We start from the raw sequence: 19,447 nt of genomic DNA on the forward strand, positions 1-19,447 counted from the left end.
AATGATACCTATGTCAAAGAGCTTCCATCTATTTGAGGAAACAAAATGAACAATTTTTTTGCAAGCAAATGACAGAGATCACAGAATTAAGCACATCTTATAGGAGTCAGAACATCTGAATGCTCCACCCCATTCTATAATAATATATTTATATGCAATTATGCAATCCTGTTCAAGTCACATCAACTCTGAGTCCTCCATTTCCTTCTCTATAAAATGAAAGGTTGGATTAGTTCTGAAATTCTCTAATTCAATAGCTATCAAAATGCTACTGGAGTTTGGACGGATCTTGTTCCTTTGAAGAGGCAGTTCACAAGCATGAATTTTCTGACTTTTTCAATGACCAATTTTACTGATTTTTTTCTCCCTCTTTTGCTTCTTTTAAAATATTATTTGTTATATGAGATTGTTCTCTGGAAAGGGAAGGAATCCTGGGAGAAATTCTGGATTGGGTAAAAAAACAAAACATATCAATTAAAATGTATTTTTTTTAATTTGAAGGGAAATAAGGAACTAATTCGTGACACAAGGAGGAAATGTAAATTTTTTTTTAAGGATTTTTTGCAAGGCAAGTGGGGTTAAGTGGCTTACCCAAGGCCACACAACTAGATAATTAAGTGTCTGAGACCGGATTTGAAGCCAGGTACTCCTGACTTCTAGGCCGGTGCTTTATCCACTACTCTACCTAACCGCCCCCGAAATGTAAATTCAATTGGGTTTTAAGAAATGGCAAATGATAGATATGTTTTGCTAAAACAGCAATATACTCATTTTAGAACATTTCCTCAATAAACCAAATTAGTAATCCTCTGAAAAATAGAAATAGCATTAGTTTAGCATCATTTGTTCTAGTGAATCCATGCAGACTTCTACTACGCTGCTTCTTTTTCCCAAAAAATCAGATACTAGTAGTTTGATCATCTAATAAGTATTTCATTTAATTTCAATAACCATTCTGTAAATTCTCAAATTTTACCAGAGTCAACAAATTTGGAGGATAGTAGTTCATAGAATTTATCCCTTTTTTCAAAAACGAAGGTAACAATGGCCATCTTGAACCTTCTCCTGATTTTCCCGATTCTCATAATTTCTCCAAAAGTTATCAACAAAAGCTCTCAGATCACAGTCAAATTCATGATATTAAATTCATCTGGCTCAGGAGCCATAAATTCATTTTAAAACAGATTCTCTCTTACTAACCCAATTATTTTGTGGTTCAATGTACATTTTCCATTATTTGTGTTACCTTTTCTAGCTTAAAAAACTATTCTCCTTGTTGCCTAATTATAATAAATAATATGCTGTATTTTCATTTATCATCTTAACTCTATGACATAGATAAAACAATTGTTACTACCCCATTTTGTAGAAAGAAAACTTGATGCATCAAGATATTTACCTTGCCCCACCCAGGTCACAAAGATATAACAGCATCTTAAGAGACTTTAGATAGGAATTAACTTGGGCAAATTCTCTTATTCTGAAGATGAAGAAATTGAAGCCCATAATCAGAATTACAGGATATAGAAACCTGCTGATGTCTCTTAACCTTTTCATTGCCAGATCCAACAGTTTTTTTCCAATCCTCATCCTTCTTGATCTTTCTGCAGCCTTTGGCATTGATGAATACCCTCTTCTCCTTGATACTTACAATAACTCTTCTAGATGCTCTTCATGATGCTGATCCCTCCTGGTTCTCATCTTACCTTTCTGACTATTCCTTCTCAATCTCCTTTGCCAATTCTTCATCCAGATTACCTCATCCAATTAATTATCTACTGGACAGCTGGATACCTTCCAGACAGCTTAAATTCAGCATGTCCAAAACAGAACTCATCATCTTTTCCCTAAAATTCTTCATTCCTCCTAACTTCCCTATTTATTGTCATGTGTACCATCATTTTCTCAGTCCCCCAAGCTTACAATCTTGAATCATCCTAGACTCCTCACTCATTCTCTAACTCCCAAATCCAATTGTTTTCCAAGTTCTGTTATTTCCACTTTCATATTCTCTCTCATAATGCCCTCTTCTCTCCTCTCACATTCTTAATCCCTAGACTACTTCTACTCTTCTGGTTGATCTTTTGCTTTAAGCTTCTTCTCTCTCCAGTCCAACCTCCACTTAGATACTAAGAGCTTCTTCTCTCTCCAGTCCAACCTCCACTTAGATACTAAGATGAACAAATCTCTAATCAATAAATTCCAGGGATTTCCCATCACCTCAGGAATCAAACAGAAAAATCCTATTTAGCTTATAAAGCACTGGATATCCTTGTTCTAACTTTTCCACATTATGGCATCTTTCTCCTCCTCCCAACACCATGATACCCCAAGAATCTGATCTCAACGTTTCTAGAATGATGTACATGATATCATTAAAATTCAGCTCAAGTGTCACTTGGCAAGAAGACTCTCCCAGTCCTCCTTGGGCCCAGTGCCTTGGTTCTGAGAAACCCTCTATCTTTTGTGTACAGAAAATCTGCATGTTGTCTCCTCCCCTTAAATTTAAGGCTCCTAGGAAGCAAGGACTGCTCTTTGTCTTTCCTTATATCCTCCAGCCTTAGCAAAGTACCCTGAATATAGGAGGTGTTATTAAATGCTTCTTGAACTTGCCTCAGTTTCCTCATTTATAAACTGGAAATAGTAATAGTATCTATCTCACAGGGTGGTAGTGAAGTTCAAGTGAACTAATACCTGTAAAATGATTTGCAAACCTGTGAGGTAATCATAATATAAACAGCCAGCATTTCTCTAGCCCTTGAAGATGGCAGAATACCATTCTAACATGACTGGGCCTCAGATTTCTCAGCTGTAAATTCAGAGGTCAGGTTAAGTGAACTTCAAGGTCTTAGAGCTCTGAATCTAGGACCCTAAATTGTGAGGTCTAAGAGAAGTTCAACTCCCCACTTCAGTTAACTACTAGCAGTGTGACAGCAGGTAGGTCATTCACCCCTTGAGTCTCTGTAAAATGAGGATAACACACATTACCAGTCCCAGAATTGTTGAGGACAATCCTCTGTAAACCAGAAAGCACTATAGAAATGTGAGTGATGAGGATTGACTTTCCCTATGTTATAGAGTCACTTAAAGTGGCAAGAATAAACAGTAGGGGTCCTGTTAGGTGGTGCAGTGAATAGAGCCCTGGAGTCAAGAGTACCTGAGTTCAAATTTGGCCTCAGACACTTAGTAATTACTTAGCTGTGTGGCCTTGGGCAAGTCATTTAATCCCACTGCCTTGCAAAAACTAAAAAAAACTAAAAAATAAAAAAAATAAACGGGAACTTGTCTCCTGATTGCCACCCCAGTACTCTGAGCTTCCTCAATCCCAACAGTTTTCATGAAAAAATGTTTACTCTCATATTCTTAAATAGTTTATTAATATTTCTTGATCTCTACAGTTCTGATTAAAAATAAAATAATTCTTAACTAAGGAAAGTTGGCTCAGAAATGTTTATCTCTGTTTCCCCATAAAGCCTGTCCTTTTTAAATAGATCAAAGGGAAAAAGTCTTGTCTGTAAGATCTATTCAAAGGGGCATCTCAAAAGGATGGCTTTCAAGTTGTGTATTAGATGAAGAGTCATTCTTGAAAGACAGGAAAACTGCTCTGGTTGAATCAATGACAAAAAAAAATGTATAAACTGATATTCTTTAGGATGGAATTTATATTTCTTAAGTAATATATTTCTAATCAGAAGTTTGTCTCAAGCTTTAACTAAGGGCTGTAAAATGCAGTCTGTCTCCTAAAAATGCTGACTTCACCTGTGTCAATATCTATCTGGCTATCACACTGTTAGTATCTGATCAACAAACTTTAATATAAGAGACATCCTGGGTGAGCAGAGAGAAAATGCTATTGTTTGTAAACATTTACTCTTCAGCGTAAATGGAATTCTTGTCAATAGGAATTTTCAGTAAATATTATAAGACTTGAGAGAATTGTATTTGTAAAACCATGTCATCTATGTGAAATCTCATTGGCTGGCCACCAAAAGTTTTACTGCCTTTTTTTTATGTTAGGTTTTTTGAAAGGCAATGGGGTTAAGTGGCTTGGCCAAGGCCACACAGCTAGGTAATTATTAAGTGTCTGAGCCCAAATTTGAACTCAGGTACTCCTGACTCCAGAGCCAGTGCTTTATCCACTGTGCCACTTAATCGCCCCAATTTTACTGCTTTTGTATAAATTGTATAAAAACTCCCCAAAATGTTGGGAAGAGGTTGGCATTTGTAAGGATGCCTTCCACCAGTGGGTTCCAGTAAGATACTAGAGAATTAAACTTCATTTATAAACTAACTTTGTTGTTCTGTTTTAGCCAAAGAGAAATTATGGTTAACAGTTATCTCTTGAAGTCAAACTATTTAAGAATAAATCTGACAATATGCTTGGTAGAATTTGATCCGCTTCTTTCCGGATTATTCTTCAAATGTTACACAAATGCTTAAATCCAAACAAACAAGGAGAGCCCATGGGGTTCTGGAATCTAGGACAATGGACTTCAGTGACAGAATGAGTTCGACAGCTTGCCTCTCAATAAGTCCCAGAGTCCTTCAGAAGAAAAAGAAACCTTTTAAGAGTCTTGCTTCCATAAGCAGTGAGGCCACCACCACCAAACCAGAGAAACGAATTAGGCAGCCCATGGAAGGTCACTTAACCAAGGGAAAACTAAGCCATGGAAATTTTACACGCAAATTCTTGACCAAACATCTTGCTGCCATCTTTTACTTAGAAAATGGTAGAATGTGTCACCTTTCCCCTGAAATTTGAAGCCACATGTTTCAAAAGATTACAGTAATTGATCTATTTTTTTTTTTTGCTACTTACAAAGTGCCTGAAGCTTCAATCATTTCCGGCTTCTCCCGGCTTGAGGACTTGCAATTAGGAAAACATTCACTGGGGCTGTCTACTTGAGAAGGATGAGCTCATCTCTTCAGACATACACCTGATCTAGAGGAAGTCACCCCTCCTCCAGAAAGCAGGTCATAGTAGCTTTAAAGGGACACACAACCTGTGCAGCTCTCCCATCCTTCCTGGCACTCGAAGAATCCTAGAGAATCGCCTCAGCCATCTCTCAAGAGTGCTGGCTGCCACTCTTGGAGCGCACTAATGGAGGTCAGGTTCTCTGCCACCCTCCTATTATGGTATCTTGTACCAAAAGTCTACCATAAAATAGGTGAATGCTTGGTCACTGATCTCCTTCCTCAAATTAAAATCTGATTCTTAAACAATGATTCTTCATTTTAAAATTCACAGATAATTCTAATCATCTGAATAAAACCTATCAACTCTTATTTCTTTAGTCAGAAGCCCTATCATGGTGACAAAATTATACATTTGTCAATAGAAGATCTAGTCCCTAACACTCTTGAATGCAGCCCAGTCCAGGTTAAAATGCAACTGGGGAATATCTGACAAAATAAATAAAAATACAATAAAATACCCATCAGGTCAGCCCACAAGGAACCTCTTGCACAGTTTAGCAGCACTTGTTTCTAGTTGAGTATGTGCCCCCCAAATACAACTTCCACCCCCATCATTTTGTAGAGGAGAATAGATTGATTAAAAAAGGCTAAGGGACTTGTCCAGGATGCAAGAGTTAATTAATAGATGGTTGAGCCTCAGATCAAATTCAGATTATTTGGTCTTAAAGGAAGCATTATATGCACTACTTTAAGCTAGAATATATGCTTCAAATCCACTATCTATAAAGGAATAGTTTTTACTCTGATAAAACATATTTTACTGGAAGTCAAAGATTAAATTATCCTTCAATTTCAGATAGTTGTAAATGGAATGAATATTAAGTATCTTCCACCAGACAAAATTTCTCTGCTGTAGTGTCAAGTCCTTTCATTAAACACTAACATTTACCCCCTATGTGCTGGTAGATTAATGACTGATGAGTCAGAAAATGCATCAAAACCAGTTTAATCAAATCAATTTTAAGACTTCTATTGGGATTCACTTTAAATTCAGGAACTCTCAGAGTCTCTTTTCTTGTCCTTCCCCTTGCTAGTGGCTTGATGCTTACTAGGAAATGCTTGGCAAGAAACAAGTTGATCATTCTCATCTGACCAGTTCTGTATTATGAAAGCCAGTAGATTTCTGGAGACTGAACAAAAATCATATGACATTATTGAGGCTTTTAATAATACTCAACAGCCACAGTATAGGCCTCAAATACTAAGTATGGGTGGGATAGTAATCTATTCTAACAAAGGGATTAAACTAGTTTTTAGGCCTTTTTAAAGGTTTAAGCCTGAAGCACAAAAGATGGGCAAAATTGACTATATTACCTCTGATTTCAGAATTCAGTCTCCAAAACTATTTTATTAGCAATTTTTATGCATAATTCTAGCACACTTGACTGTATCCCAACAAAGTTACCTTATGGATTTCAATGTCTTTTTTTTAATTTATAAGGGTGAAGAAATAAATAATAAATTACAAACCTTTTTTTCAAACTAAAACTTCTTGCAATCTAACAAGACTAATTTTTCCCTTTAAATCAATAAAATAGTCTGTGTTCAATTTAAAGATTAGAATAAAAGCAATAAATCTTTTAGAATGGCTTCATATTGCATGGATTTTTCAAAACCAAAGAGTGGCATATCAGCTGCAATTCTAATAGACAATAATCTGGGAACTAATGCTCAGGCTCTTATGCCTTACACTTACAAATTTGTAACCCACTTGAGGCTCCTCAGGAGAAGAAAAGATTAGCAGTTCCAGGAACAATCAATGTTACACTATTATGGAATTTTAGATCTGGAAGGGGCCTTACGAGATCAGCTTTGTAAAGATGAAACAAACTCAAAGAGGCTAAAGGATTCCCATGGATAGTGTAAGCAGAACTTACTACAAAAACAGCTCATTGACATGAGATTAAAATATATGACTATTCATTCAATTCATTAAAAATGACTCACCTTTTGTTTCTTCCAATATGTCCCTGGTCAGGTTGCCAAAAAAAAGAAACTCTGCCAGTATTCTCAAAGAGTTCAGCCAAAATCAGCTGAAACTTTATTTTTCCCTTAGATTGTGGCAAATGGCTCTTTCCAAGTATAACTTGATTTCTTCTTCTTTTTTCAATTTGTCATTTGTTTTTAGTATTTTCTTTTTTAAATTTTGAGTTCCAAATTCTCTCTCTCTCTCTCTCTCACTCATTGAGAAGACAAGCAAAATGATATCAATTTTATGTGGGATATTGGGTCTATATCCTGAAAAGATTATGAAAAAGGGTAAAAATAGTCTCAGACACTTAATAATTACCTAGCTGTGTGGCCTTGGGCAAGCCACTTGACCCTATTTGCCTTGCAAAAACCTAAAAAAAAAAGGGTAAAAATATCACCTGTACAAAAATATTCATTTTTGTATACCTGTTTGTGGTAGCAAAGAATTGGAAATTGAGTAAATGTCCATCAATTAGGAAATGGCTTAAACTGTGGTATATGTATGTGATGGAACACTATTGTTCTATTAGAAATCAGGAGGGGGGTGGCTAGGTGGCGCAGTGGATAAAGCACTAGCCCTAGAGTCAGGAGTACCTGGGTTCAAATCCTGTCTCAGACACTTAATAATTACCTAGCTGTGTGGCCTTGGGCAAGCCACTTAACCCCGTTTGCCTTGCAAAAACCTAAAAAAAAAAAAAATCAGGAGGGTTGGGAACTTGGGGAAGCCTGGAAGGATTTGCATGAACTGATGCTGAGGGAGATGAGCAGAACCAGAAGAACATCGTACTTCCCTAACAGCAACATGGGGGTGATGATTAACCTTAATGGACTTGCTCATACCAACAGGGCAACAATCAGGCATAATTTTGGGTATCTGCCATGGAGAATGCCATATGTATCCTGATAAAGAACTGTGGAGTCTGAACAAAGACCAAAGACTATTACCTTTAATTTTAAAAAAAGAAGTTATTTTGTTATGTAATTCTGCTATATCTCATACTTTATGTTTCTTCCTTAAGGGTAGATTTCTCTCTCATCCCATTCAACTTAGATCAGTGTATACCATGGAAACAATGTAAAGACTAACAAAGTGCCTTGGTGTGGGGGGGAGCAAGATTAGGGGAAAAATTTTAAAATTCAAAAAAAAAATCTTTCAAAAAAATTATATGTGGGAAATAAGCACAACCTATTTCCATATTTTCCATGTAGCAGAAAAAAATAAAAGGAGAAAATTATACTTCACTTTGCACTCAGAATTCATCAGTTCTCTCTCTCTCTCTGGGAGACAGTTACTATTTTTTTCATCACAAGTCCTTTGGAACTGTCTTGGATAATTGTATTGATCAGAATAGTCAAGTCTTTCACAGCTGATTATCATTATTATAACACTGCTATGTAACTTGATTTGTGGAGCCAACTGAAGTGGGGAAAAAGTAAGAGAAATAAGTAATTCCTTTTTCCACTTTGGAGATGGTCGAGTTGAAACAATACTACAGAATATTTGAAAATAAAGTCTGTGACAAAATGGAGTGCTATGCTCAGTCTCATTCCTAAATGATTATTCATGACCACTCCCCAAGAAGAAAACAAATGCCTACTATCAAAATCTTTACCCATCAGTCTAAGCACCTCAGATTTCTCCAGCTTTACTCTGTTCTAGCCATTTTAGTCGAACACACAGGGATGATTCATGTACTTACTAAGTATACCAACTAGTTAAGGTGGCCAGTTATTAAGTTCATTTGACTTAGGTTTAAAGCTTTAAACATTTCATACTTTATTGTCATTACACCAAAGTCTAATGGACCCATTACTATGTCATGGACTATGGGGCTATTTTGACTCATAAATTCTACCAGGCCCAGATGAAACCTGTCTTCTGGTCATGAGGACTGGGCAAGAGACTTAGATTTAATTTCCTGCCTGTCTTCCCAGAAGTACCTAATACTTCTATCTCATAAGCTTTGGTTCAAGGATAGGATTCAGACAGGCCCTATAATTGGCAGGCTCAGACATGCTCACACAGCTAGTCTACCCTCAACACAGCATGAAGCTTTGGGGGGAGGGGGATAATGATCTCAAAACAAGTAACATTCAATAGCATCCTGTTTGGGTCTCAAGTTAACAACTTTTAAATTCTAGTTGAATTTGTTTCTAGCTACTGCCCTCACCAATTCTGTTCAATCAGTTCCTGGGGATCAAATATAAACTCCATTTAGTATTTAAAATTCTTCACAATCTAGACCCAAACTACTTTTCTAGTCTTATCATACATGACTCCTCTTCCTACACTCTGTAATCCAACCAAACAGACCTTCATGCTGTTTCTCACACCACATACAATTAGATAAATAAAGCATTTGCTATTGGGGATTGGCCAATGAGAGCCTACTCCAATAAGTATATGTAAAACATATTCCTGTCAGTATGTGGGAGTCTGGTGAGCCTACTCCTAAACAAATGTCATGATTTGGAATAAAGGGGCCCATTTCAGGGCAGGTACAGGTATTCTATGACTTAACTGTTATGGTGAAGAAAAGGTCTTTAATTGGACGCAGAGTCAGAACTGAGTGTACATACAAAAGACATCCTAACAGCAATTGAGAGAAGACATACTGTAAGTCACTTCATCCGCCCAAGTGGATGGAGGGCTCTGCTTTTATCTCTGTTGCATCTATTCGTTATTACTCTTATTTGAAGGAGCACTGGAAAGGGCTTCTATCTTATGAGTTCTGAAAAGTCAGAAGATCTTTCAAACTCTATCCTAGTACTTAACCCCATTTGCCTTGCAAAAACCTAAATGAATGAATGAATAAATAAATGAATGAATGAATGAATGAATGAACTCTATCCTAGAGCTTGCCAGCAGCCAAGCCCAGTACGTTTCAGATATTTTCTTGAAGAGGACAAAAGGCAGGAGTCCATGCAAGAGTTTTATGGCAACCAAGTGTAATAAGAAGTGATCTGGTTGACCCACCATAGCAGGGGATCAAGAACAAACCAAAAGGGAATGATTTGGTCATCTATACTTGGTGTGACAAAAACTTTGTGGCAGTCACTTTAAGTTTGAGTCCACTCTTTCCAGGAATCAAGATGGCATAGGAGAGAGACCTCTGACATGGGAGGATATTTTACACTTATGTAGAGCAAATATTCCTTTTGAAGCACCTAAATGACATTAATTATTTATATGACAATGAGGAGCTAATAGATAATATTGAGGTATTAAATATAATTGTTAACTGGTGTTGGGGAAGTCCCCCAGAGACTGAGCTTTAGTCAAAAGCATCATAGAGAATAATCTAAAGCCCTCAAGGGTACCTGCCAGAATTCTGAGAAATGCAACCCTTGTTCTGGGGATCCAACTTACTTCTCCACAGAAATGAAATAATAAAAAGAAAAAATGGTAGTTGGGATAAGGAGCTTATATGACTAAACATTTATTTTGTGTTTACTGTTAACTAGGCACTGTGCTAAGTGTTGTGAATAAAAATAAAAGCAAGCAAGGCCATTCCTTCATTCAAGAAATTTCTATTTTAATGAAAGAAGATGGCACATAAGGAGAACTGGAAAGGAGTATCTAAGTGTGGAGATAGCTGGGAAGCAATGGGAAGGCCTAGGTCCAGGCATGATATGTCCCCACAAATAAACAAAACTTAGCAAAACTAGTTAAAGCCTTTCCTGATACATCCAAATTGCTAGGGTTGTCTTCCCCCAAAACTGCCTTTTTTTTGATTTTGTATATTAAAGTGAAGGCCTAGTACCAGGGAGCCCTATCTTCAGAGCAGGCACAACATGGCTCCAGCTGCTGCCAAAACCCATGGTTAGGTTCAGCACTTCTGAAGTTGGTGGTGATGTATGGAATGGAAGGGGCCCTGCTCCCCTGTTCAGATCATACAAAGGTATTCAATGACTCTTCCTGGGGCTGAACAGGACTGAGTCCAGTTTACTAGGCAAACTGGGCAAATGAATTCTTGTAATGGTGGTGAGAGAGGTGGTACAAGGGACCCCTCTACCAAGCTGGGCATAGACACAGCATCCATATCTCGGCCTCTTTTTATTCTTTGGTATTCAAATGAATGCAGGAGTTGAAAGACTTAAGCACAGTTTTGTAATTATCCACCAGAGTAGTCGGCAGACAGGTCAACTGAAGCCCCAGTGCCATCCTTAGAAGTGCCCATGCTCAGAAGCACCCTGTAGGACTCAGCCCATTAATAAATGAGATGCAGCAACCACGATGACAGCTCCATAGCACCCATCAGCTGGTCATCTAGTCTTCATTCCACAGTGACAATAGTGGGCCAAATGCTTTGTAACAAGAACTTTTAAGTCAGAGTTCACTTTCCCTAGGAACTAAGAAGGTATAAGCAAATGTGTACCCCATAAAATGTTTACTATCTCTCTTCCTACTATAATTTCTCAATAAATATTCTCTGGTAAAAGCTAATTGATGTTAATTGTTAAATATGATACTGAGATATTAGTCAATTGTTGCTTCTTAAACACCCATCTTGTGCCAAGAATAAGCACTGGGAACACAAAGAAAGGCAGAAGCCAAGCCAGCCCTTGCCCTCAAGGAACTAATCCTCTAAGGAAGAAAGGTAAATTGGAGATACTATAAGGGAAAGACAATAAGACCAAGGAGGACTAGGAAAGCCTTCTAGACTGAGACAGAGATTAGAAGGGTGTTCAAGGCATGGGGAACAGCTGATGGATGGGGCACAAAAGGTCAATGACACTGGGCCACAGAATACGGTGTGTAAGTAAGAGGTGTAAGTAAGAGGTGTAGGAAGCCAGGTAGGTAGGAAGGGATCAGGTTCTCTAGGGTTTTAAAGAGAAACAAAGGACTTTATATCAATGATATTGAGGAGGTATTAACTGTAACAGAAGAACACATTAGAAAAAATAACACTCAGGGTTAATCCTAAAGCCCCAAGGGGGCAGAGCAGTCAAGCTCTTGAGCATACAATTTGTCAATGAAAATGAAGTTTGAAAACAAATCCACAGTCAACTCATATATGTTGTATATGCTTCTATAGGTACTGTCTCCTAGGATAGAAGGGAGGCTCCTTGAGAGCAGAGGCTAATTCACTGTGATCTCTGTATTCTCACTGCTGGTAGGCAGCAGAGGTTTATTTCACAAATGCTTATTGATTGATAGCTCCTGCTTGTAAGTCTCAGCCTCTTCATTGTTCATCTCTTTCCCAGCCCTGTTCTCTCCACTTAAAGGATTTTTTTATTTATAAAAAATTTTTTTTATTTATTTTTTATTTATAAAAAATTTTTTTATTTATAAAAAAAATTTTTATAAAAATTTTATAAAAAATTTTTATAAAAATTTTTTTATTTATAAAAAAAATTTTTTTATTTATTTTTTATTTATAAAAAATTTTTTTATTTATAAAAAATATTTTTAATATTGTTCTGTTCTTCCTTCTGCCTTATTCTTTTCTTAGAGTGGTCAGTCTTCTTTGACCTTCCTCCCCCCAAGTACTCTAGAGCCAGGAAACTGTCACCCTTACTCTTCTTCCTCCTGACTTTGTTTTTTTAAATTCTTTCCTGAAAAAGGGAGAACAATCACCTCCACCTCCTGGTTTCTTTCAAATCCCACCTTCTTCAAGAGAACTTTGTATTCCCAGGGTCTGAGAGCTAGCGCACATTGAGCACATAAGGAGGTGGATCTTGGTTCAAGGTCCTGGAACTTTTTTTTTTTTACTTTATATTTTTTGTTTTGTTTTTTGGGGTTTGGGTTTTTTTTTTCAAGGTAGTGGTGTTAAATGACTCACCCAAGGTCACACAGATGATTATTAAGTGTCTGAGGCTATATTTGAACTCAGGTCCTCCTGACTCCAGGGTCAGTGCTCTATTCAGCTGACCCATGAAGACTAAACAAGCCATCTATAGCAGTGCAGGAAATTTCCATTCCCGGAGTTCTCAATGATGATGTCATAGGTCTGCAATTTTCAGACTTTTTTTGGTCTCAGGATCTCATTACATTCTTAAAAATTATTAAATATCCCCATTCAAAAGAGCTTCTGTAATGTGGGTTACATCTATTAATATTTATCATCTTGAGAATTTTAAAATCTTAGTAATCTTACAAAAATAGTTTTGACTTTGAGGATAACCTTTAGGATCCAGAGGATGCCCAAGGATCCCTGGATCACACTTTTGAGAACTTTTGGTTTAGACTCATTTTTTTTAAGTCTAGCACTCTCAAAAGTTCTACTCTGATACCTCATCAGGACATAGAGGTGACCCGGAATTCTCAAAGATTATGCCAACATAAAGGACGATACCATATCTGTCAGATCCATGGAAAGGGAAGAAATTCATGACCAAACAAGAAGTACAGAACATTGTAAACTGCAAAATGGATGATTCTGACTATATTAAATTAAAAAGGGTTTGCAGTAATAAAACCAATACAGTCAAGGTTAGAAGGAAAACAATTTTTACAGCTGGTATTTCTGATACATAATATAAATCAATCAAAAATATATAGAGGACTGAATCAAATTTATAAGATTACAAATCAATCCCCAATTGATAAATGATCAAAGAATATGAATAGACAGTTTTCAGATTAATAAATTAAAATTATTTATAGTGATATGAAAAAAAATGCTCCAAATCATTAGTTTACAGAAATGCATTAAAACAACTATGAGGTACCATCTCACACCTATCAGATTGGCTAAGATGATAAAAAAGGGAAATGATCAATATTGGAGAGGATGTGGGAAAATTGGAACATTAATGCATTGCTAATGGAGTTGTGAACTAATTCAACCATTATGGAGAGCAATCTGAAACTGCTCAAAAAGCAATAAAAATGATAATACCAGGGGCAGCTAGGAGGCGCAGTAGATAGAGCACCAGCCCTGGAGTCAGGAGTACCTGAGTTCAAATCTGACCTCAGACACTTAATAATTACCTAACTGTGTGGCCTTGGGCAAGCCACTTAACCCCATTACCTTGCAAAAAAAAAAAAAAAGAAGAAATAAAAGTCACAGGGCTAAGTGATTACTCAGGAACTTCATACTTGATTATCATGAATATTTTCTTCAAGAAGATTAAATAAAGTAAACAGACTACTAATTTTGCATCTAAATCAACACAATTTAGAAGACTAAAAAAGGAGGAAATGAATAAAGATATTGATTTTGTCACCATTTCAAGAGTTTAACTGACATATAACAATCCCAAAGAGATACCAAAAAAAGCCTAGAAATGACTTTAGCCAGCAAATACTTCATCTCCCTGACAAATGGAAATACTAACGGTCAAGACAACACTGATTTGTACTATAGTACAATTCGTTGTTAAAAAAAAATATCAGAGAAAAAAATCATGCAAGATTGGGAATAGTATTATCTTACAACTAAAATAAAACACAGGAGAAAACAAACCTGAAGGAAAAATGGTGTTAGACCCAAAATAGGTCACATCATCCCAAGAATATTTATAAACAAAACTGGAAGAACAAAAAGATATCGACTAGAGGCAAGCCTGGTAGCATACTTTATTCTTATTATTAATGGCAGTGGAACGACTGTATTTGAAATCTCCCACTTTGGCTACCCATATAAGGAAATGGCAAAGACACTCAAGAGGATGAAGTTGCAGAAAGTAGCTAGGTCTGATAGAAATCAATAATCAACAAGTATTTATTATGCTATTGTTCTGGGTCAGACTCTGCTGAGCACTGAGAATAAAAGAAAAGCAAAATTCATCCCCTGCAGATAGCACATAAAAAATATCTACATACAACATACCTAGAGTATAAAGGAAAAGTTCAAGAGGTTGGGGATTGGCAAAGCAAGAAGCCATGATATCAAGAGGCAGAGGTGAGGAGGCAGACAATGGCAGACATGGCATCAGCCAATGCAAAAACACAGATTTGGGTAAAGGAGCATGAAGGGTAAGGAACAGCAAGTGAGGCCAAAATGTCTGGCTAGTCAGATGCATAAAGGGAAGTAAAGAGTAAGACTTGAAAGTTGAGGAAGAACCTGAGTTCAAATCTGGCTTCAGACACTTAATACTGCCCTGGCTGTGTGATCTTGGGCAAGTCACTTAAACTCAATGCTTTGCAAAAACCAGAGAGAAAGAGAGAGAGAGAGAGAGAGAGAGAGAGAGACAGAGAAAGACAGAGAGAGAGAGACAGAGAGAGAGAGAGACAGAGAGAGACAGAGAGAGAGAGACAGAGAGAGAGAGGGACAGTTTAAGAAGAGCCTAAAATGCCATTTTTAAAATTTTATCCTAGATGTAACAATGAACCCTTGGAGTTTATTGGGTACTAGGGGGATATGGGTAACTTAAATCTACAGAAAAATCACTATGACCCTTGTGTGGAAGATGGATTGGAGAGATTATGCTGAGAAACTGATGAAAAAGTTACTGCAATAGTCCATTGAGAAGTGATAAGGGTTTTAACTAGGGTGGTGGTTATGTGAGGCTAGCAAGAAGTCAAGGATGATTCTGTTTTCTTTTTTTAGGATTTTTTTTCAAGGCAATGGGGTTAAGTGGTTTGCCCAAGGCCACACAGCTAGGTAATTATTAAGTGTCTGAGGTAGGATTTGAACTCAGGTCTTCCTGACTCCAGGGCCAGTTCTATCCACTGCACCACCTAGCCGCCCCTGTCAAGGATGATTTTAAGACAGCAAACCCTGATGACTAGAAAGCTGTGATGTTCAGAAAAGAGGACAGTTTTTAGGGAAAAAGTTAATAAACTCTGTTTTGAACATATTAGGTCTGATAGACCTACAGGACGGCAGATGGAGATGCAGGACTAGCACTTAGAAGACAGACTAGGACTAGAATTATAAGTTTGAGAATCATCCAAAGAGATGATTTTCCCTTTCCCATTGAACCCATGGGAGTTGATGAGTTTATCAAATGAGAGTAGAGAAAGAAAAGAAAAAGAAAAGAATTCCCAGGATAGAGACTTCAGGGACACCTACCCTTGGCTTGGCACAGATGAAGGCTGAGCAAGAGACTGAGAACAATTTGGTCAGACTGGTGGGAAAAAATTTAAGAGAGAACAGTTACAAAAATACTTCTACACCATTTCTCCCCTTTCAGTCTACTCTACCTACACATAGGTTGCTTGATCCTCTGCTAATTCAACCTGGAAACCAGTTCATTAACTAGTTAGTTTCTTCCTGAAACTCAGCCATGCCACTAGGTCTCCACTTTTGGCTCTACCACTGGACTGGTCCTCCTTGGCTGCTTGGCCTCCTGAAGACAATAGTCAGTCCAAACTTATTCCTCAAAGGTCAGCATACTACCACCCCAATCATACTCTCCCTATACCAGTGACTTTGAACACCACACTCCCCTATCATTATACAAACCTCATTCTCAATCCCTCATTGCCTGCTCTCTTACCATCCCCCCTCATCCCAAGCCCTCTAAAATCCGACCCACCCCTTTTCTGTATTCTCTGCAATGTCTGCTCTATAGTTAATAAACTTACTTTCGTTTGGAATGTTTTCCTTCCTCACTCCTATCTTCGTGCACTAATTGAGATCTGACTGCTTCCTGATGACAGAGCTTCCCTGTTCACCCTTTCCAGCCCTGGATGCACTCTTGCTCAGACATGTGTCTCATGTATAGAATGTTTGGGGGGTCTGAAGAGTCCTTGTTCCCCATTGCTACTTCCAAACTCACACCATTCTGCCATCACTCTGCAACCTACTCCTCTGAGGTTCATTCAATCCAAGTTTATCACTCAGTCAAGACTCTAGCAACTGTTATCTGCTGACTCCTAGAACCTTACTTTCACAAAGAATTCAGTGTCTGGCTCATAATCTCTCTCTTCTCCCTAAGCCCTCCCCTCACACTAGAGGACTTCAAAGCTACTGATACTCCAACTTCCCATAGTCCACTATAGTCACATACCCCTCATATCTTTGATCTTGCCAAAGCCACAAGTGTTCCACTTCCCTATTCTTTTTTTCTAATACCAATCTTTTATCTTGCCATCTTTCCTTCTATCTTACTTCCCTTAACCCTAAAACCTGTCTGTTCTTGGGGCAGCTAGTGGATAAAGCACCAGCCCTGGAGTCAGGAGTACCTGGGTTCAAATCCAGTCTCAGACACTTAATAATTACCTAGCTGTGTGGCCTTGGGCAAGCCATTTAACCCCATTTGCCTTGAAAAAACAAAAACAAAAAAAAAAACCTGTCTGTTCTTTGCTAGACTATATTATCCCTGCACTGTCTGCATTTACCACTTTCCCATACTGACCCCATATGAATCATTTCAACTCTACACCATGTTCTACTCTTTTCTTGTCCCCTTATTCTATCATCTTCTGTCTTTGAATTGTTGAATGAAGTAGCAGAAAATCACAAAATTAATTGTGCTTACTGAGTCCACTGCCAGATGATGATACTATTCAATAGCTCTTGCAATGGAAAGGCAATCCTTTTACATCTGCCTGATTCACTTTCCACAGCAGCTCTTTCAAACCTTTTCATCCTTCCTCAAACCCACTATGATTCCCTATCACCCCACTCTCTCAGCTGAGAACCTTGTCTCATATTTCACTGAAAAAAAAAAATGGTTACTGTATTGAGCAGGGACTTTATTGAGTAGGTCATTACCCTAGGGTCTCAGTCCATTTATTGTCTCTAACCTCTATGCTAGAATACCTTTATTTGCAACTGCAAAAATGTTGAAAGTAGGGGGCGGCTAGGGGGCACAGTCGATAGGGCACTGGCCTTTGAGTCAGGAGTACCTGAGTTCAGATGCAGTCTCAGACACTTAATAATGACCTAGCTGTGTGGCCTTGAGCAAACCACTTAACCCCATTGCCTTGCAAAAACTAGAAAATAAAAAGCTGAAAGTAAAAAACACACACAATCCTACCCACCCCTTTTCTGTATTCTCTATAATGCCTGCTGTATAGTTAAACTTATTTTCATTTGGAGCTCTTCAAGAAATGGAAAATAAAGATGGACAGATTTCTTCTAACAGTTAAGAGTCTAACTCATCCTTGTTCCTTAATTTTTCAGACAAGTTAAGACCAATTGAAGAATTGGATCACAAATATTAAAGGTCGGCTATAGAAGTCACACATAGGTGTCCCTGACTCTAGATCCAGCTCCCTTTCTACTCTATCACAATTAGCCCTGTCCCTCAATCCCTATTTTCTCCTTAGTAGGTGACTGGCCTGTTTCCTCATCACCCAATCAAACTCTTATATTGTGGTTTCCTTCCTTACTTTTCTACTGAAACGCCTTTCTGAGATTATTAATCTCCTTAGGAAAAAAATCCAATCTATGTTCTTTGAACCTGCTCCTCCTCTAATTCATGGTAGACTTATAACCTGGCAATAACCTTGGATTCTTCCTTCCACACCCATCCCACCAGTTGCCAAGTTCTAATGTTTTTTTCTTTTGCAACAGCTATTCAGGAGCCCCTCCTCTCCATTCCCTTTGCAACAAATTCTAATTGTCTAGCCTCTTTCCTTGTCCCATGGCCTATTTTTTAAATGAATTTTATTAATGCCTTTTGTGGTACTACTGCCATTTCCAAAGAATGCTCCCCAGAACTGAATCTTTCCTTGCATCAAAGACAGAGAAGCCAAAATAATCCATGTGGTGATAGGATTTTCTAACTAGTATTACTATAAGGTTTGGCAAAGCATTTTACCTGTGTGATTTTATCTGATCCTCACCAGAAGCCAAGGCATCATTCTTTTCCCCATGCATGTAAACACCTGTCTTTGTCCCTTGTCTTTCTACCTAGGAGAAAAGGTATGTCTCATAACTTGCTCCTCAAGTTTTTCAGCTATCTTTGTGTGATCTTATTTACATCTAAATTTTTATTCACTATATATATATATATATATATATATATATATATATATATATATATATTGCTCTTCTATTCACTCTGCAACACTTCACTTCATGCACCTCTTCCTAGGTTCCTCTGAATTCCTCATATTAATCATTTCCTAATACACAATTTTCCATTCCATATACTCATTTATTCAACCACTCTCTTCTTCTTTGGTTCTCTGCTCCCACAAAAAGTACTGCACTTACCTCATGTATATTAATGTCAAGGTCTTTTAGTTAGCCTTCTTACAATTAGCCTAAACCTGTTGCAATTCATCTTCCACATTACTGCTTGGGTAATCTTTATAAAAAATTTCACCAGCTATCTATCAGTAATCCAGTAGGGAAAAAAAGGATCAATAACTGCCTAGTGAATCAAGGCTCAGCTTCTGCTCCTGAAAACCAAGGCCCTTCATAACCAGGCTCCAGTGTATCTGTTTAGCTTTACCTCATTTCATTCCCATACTTTGTACTCTATGTTCCAATTCCATCCAATTCAAATTGCCAAACACCAATTCATCTCCTCTTCTCAGTCAGGCCTTGCTCCAGGTATTGGAGATGAGAGAGAGATGTACTAGGTGATGCTTAAGTGCTTTATAAAGATGATCTCACATGAGACTTATCACAACCTTGTTTGAGAGTGAAGG

The 19,447-nt window shown here is 37.6% G+C and overlaps 1 protein-coding gene across 7 annotated transcripts in view; it reads right to left on the reverse strand.

The window, feature by feature from the left end:
* Positions 1-19,447, reverse strand: part of USP54 (ubiquitin specific peptidase 54) — a 130,226-nt gene that overhangs the window by 104,721 nt on the left and 6,058 nt on the right. Inside the window, exon 1 of one of the 7 annotated variants that reach the window (XM_074232844.1) lies at positions 18,610-18,790. The exons of 5 other annotated variants lie outside the window; for them this stretch is intronic. The gene's annotated coding sequence lies outside the window, so the exon portion shown is untranslated. Of the gene's footprint in view, positions 1-4,819; positions 12,200-18,609; positions 18,791-19,447 lie in introns of those variants that run through there. One more of the 7 variants, XM_074232843.1, reaches the window with a different exon arrangement.

Source organism: Macrotis lagotis, chromosome 4 (assembly GCF_037893015.1).
Source record: "Macrotis lagotis isolate mMagLag1 chromosome 4, bilby.v1.9.chrom.fasta, whole genome shotgun sequence".
NCBI classification, from domain to species: domain Eukaryota; kingdom Metazoa; phylum Chordata; class Mammalia; order Peramelemorphia; family Peramelidae; genus Macrotis; species Macrotis lagotis.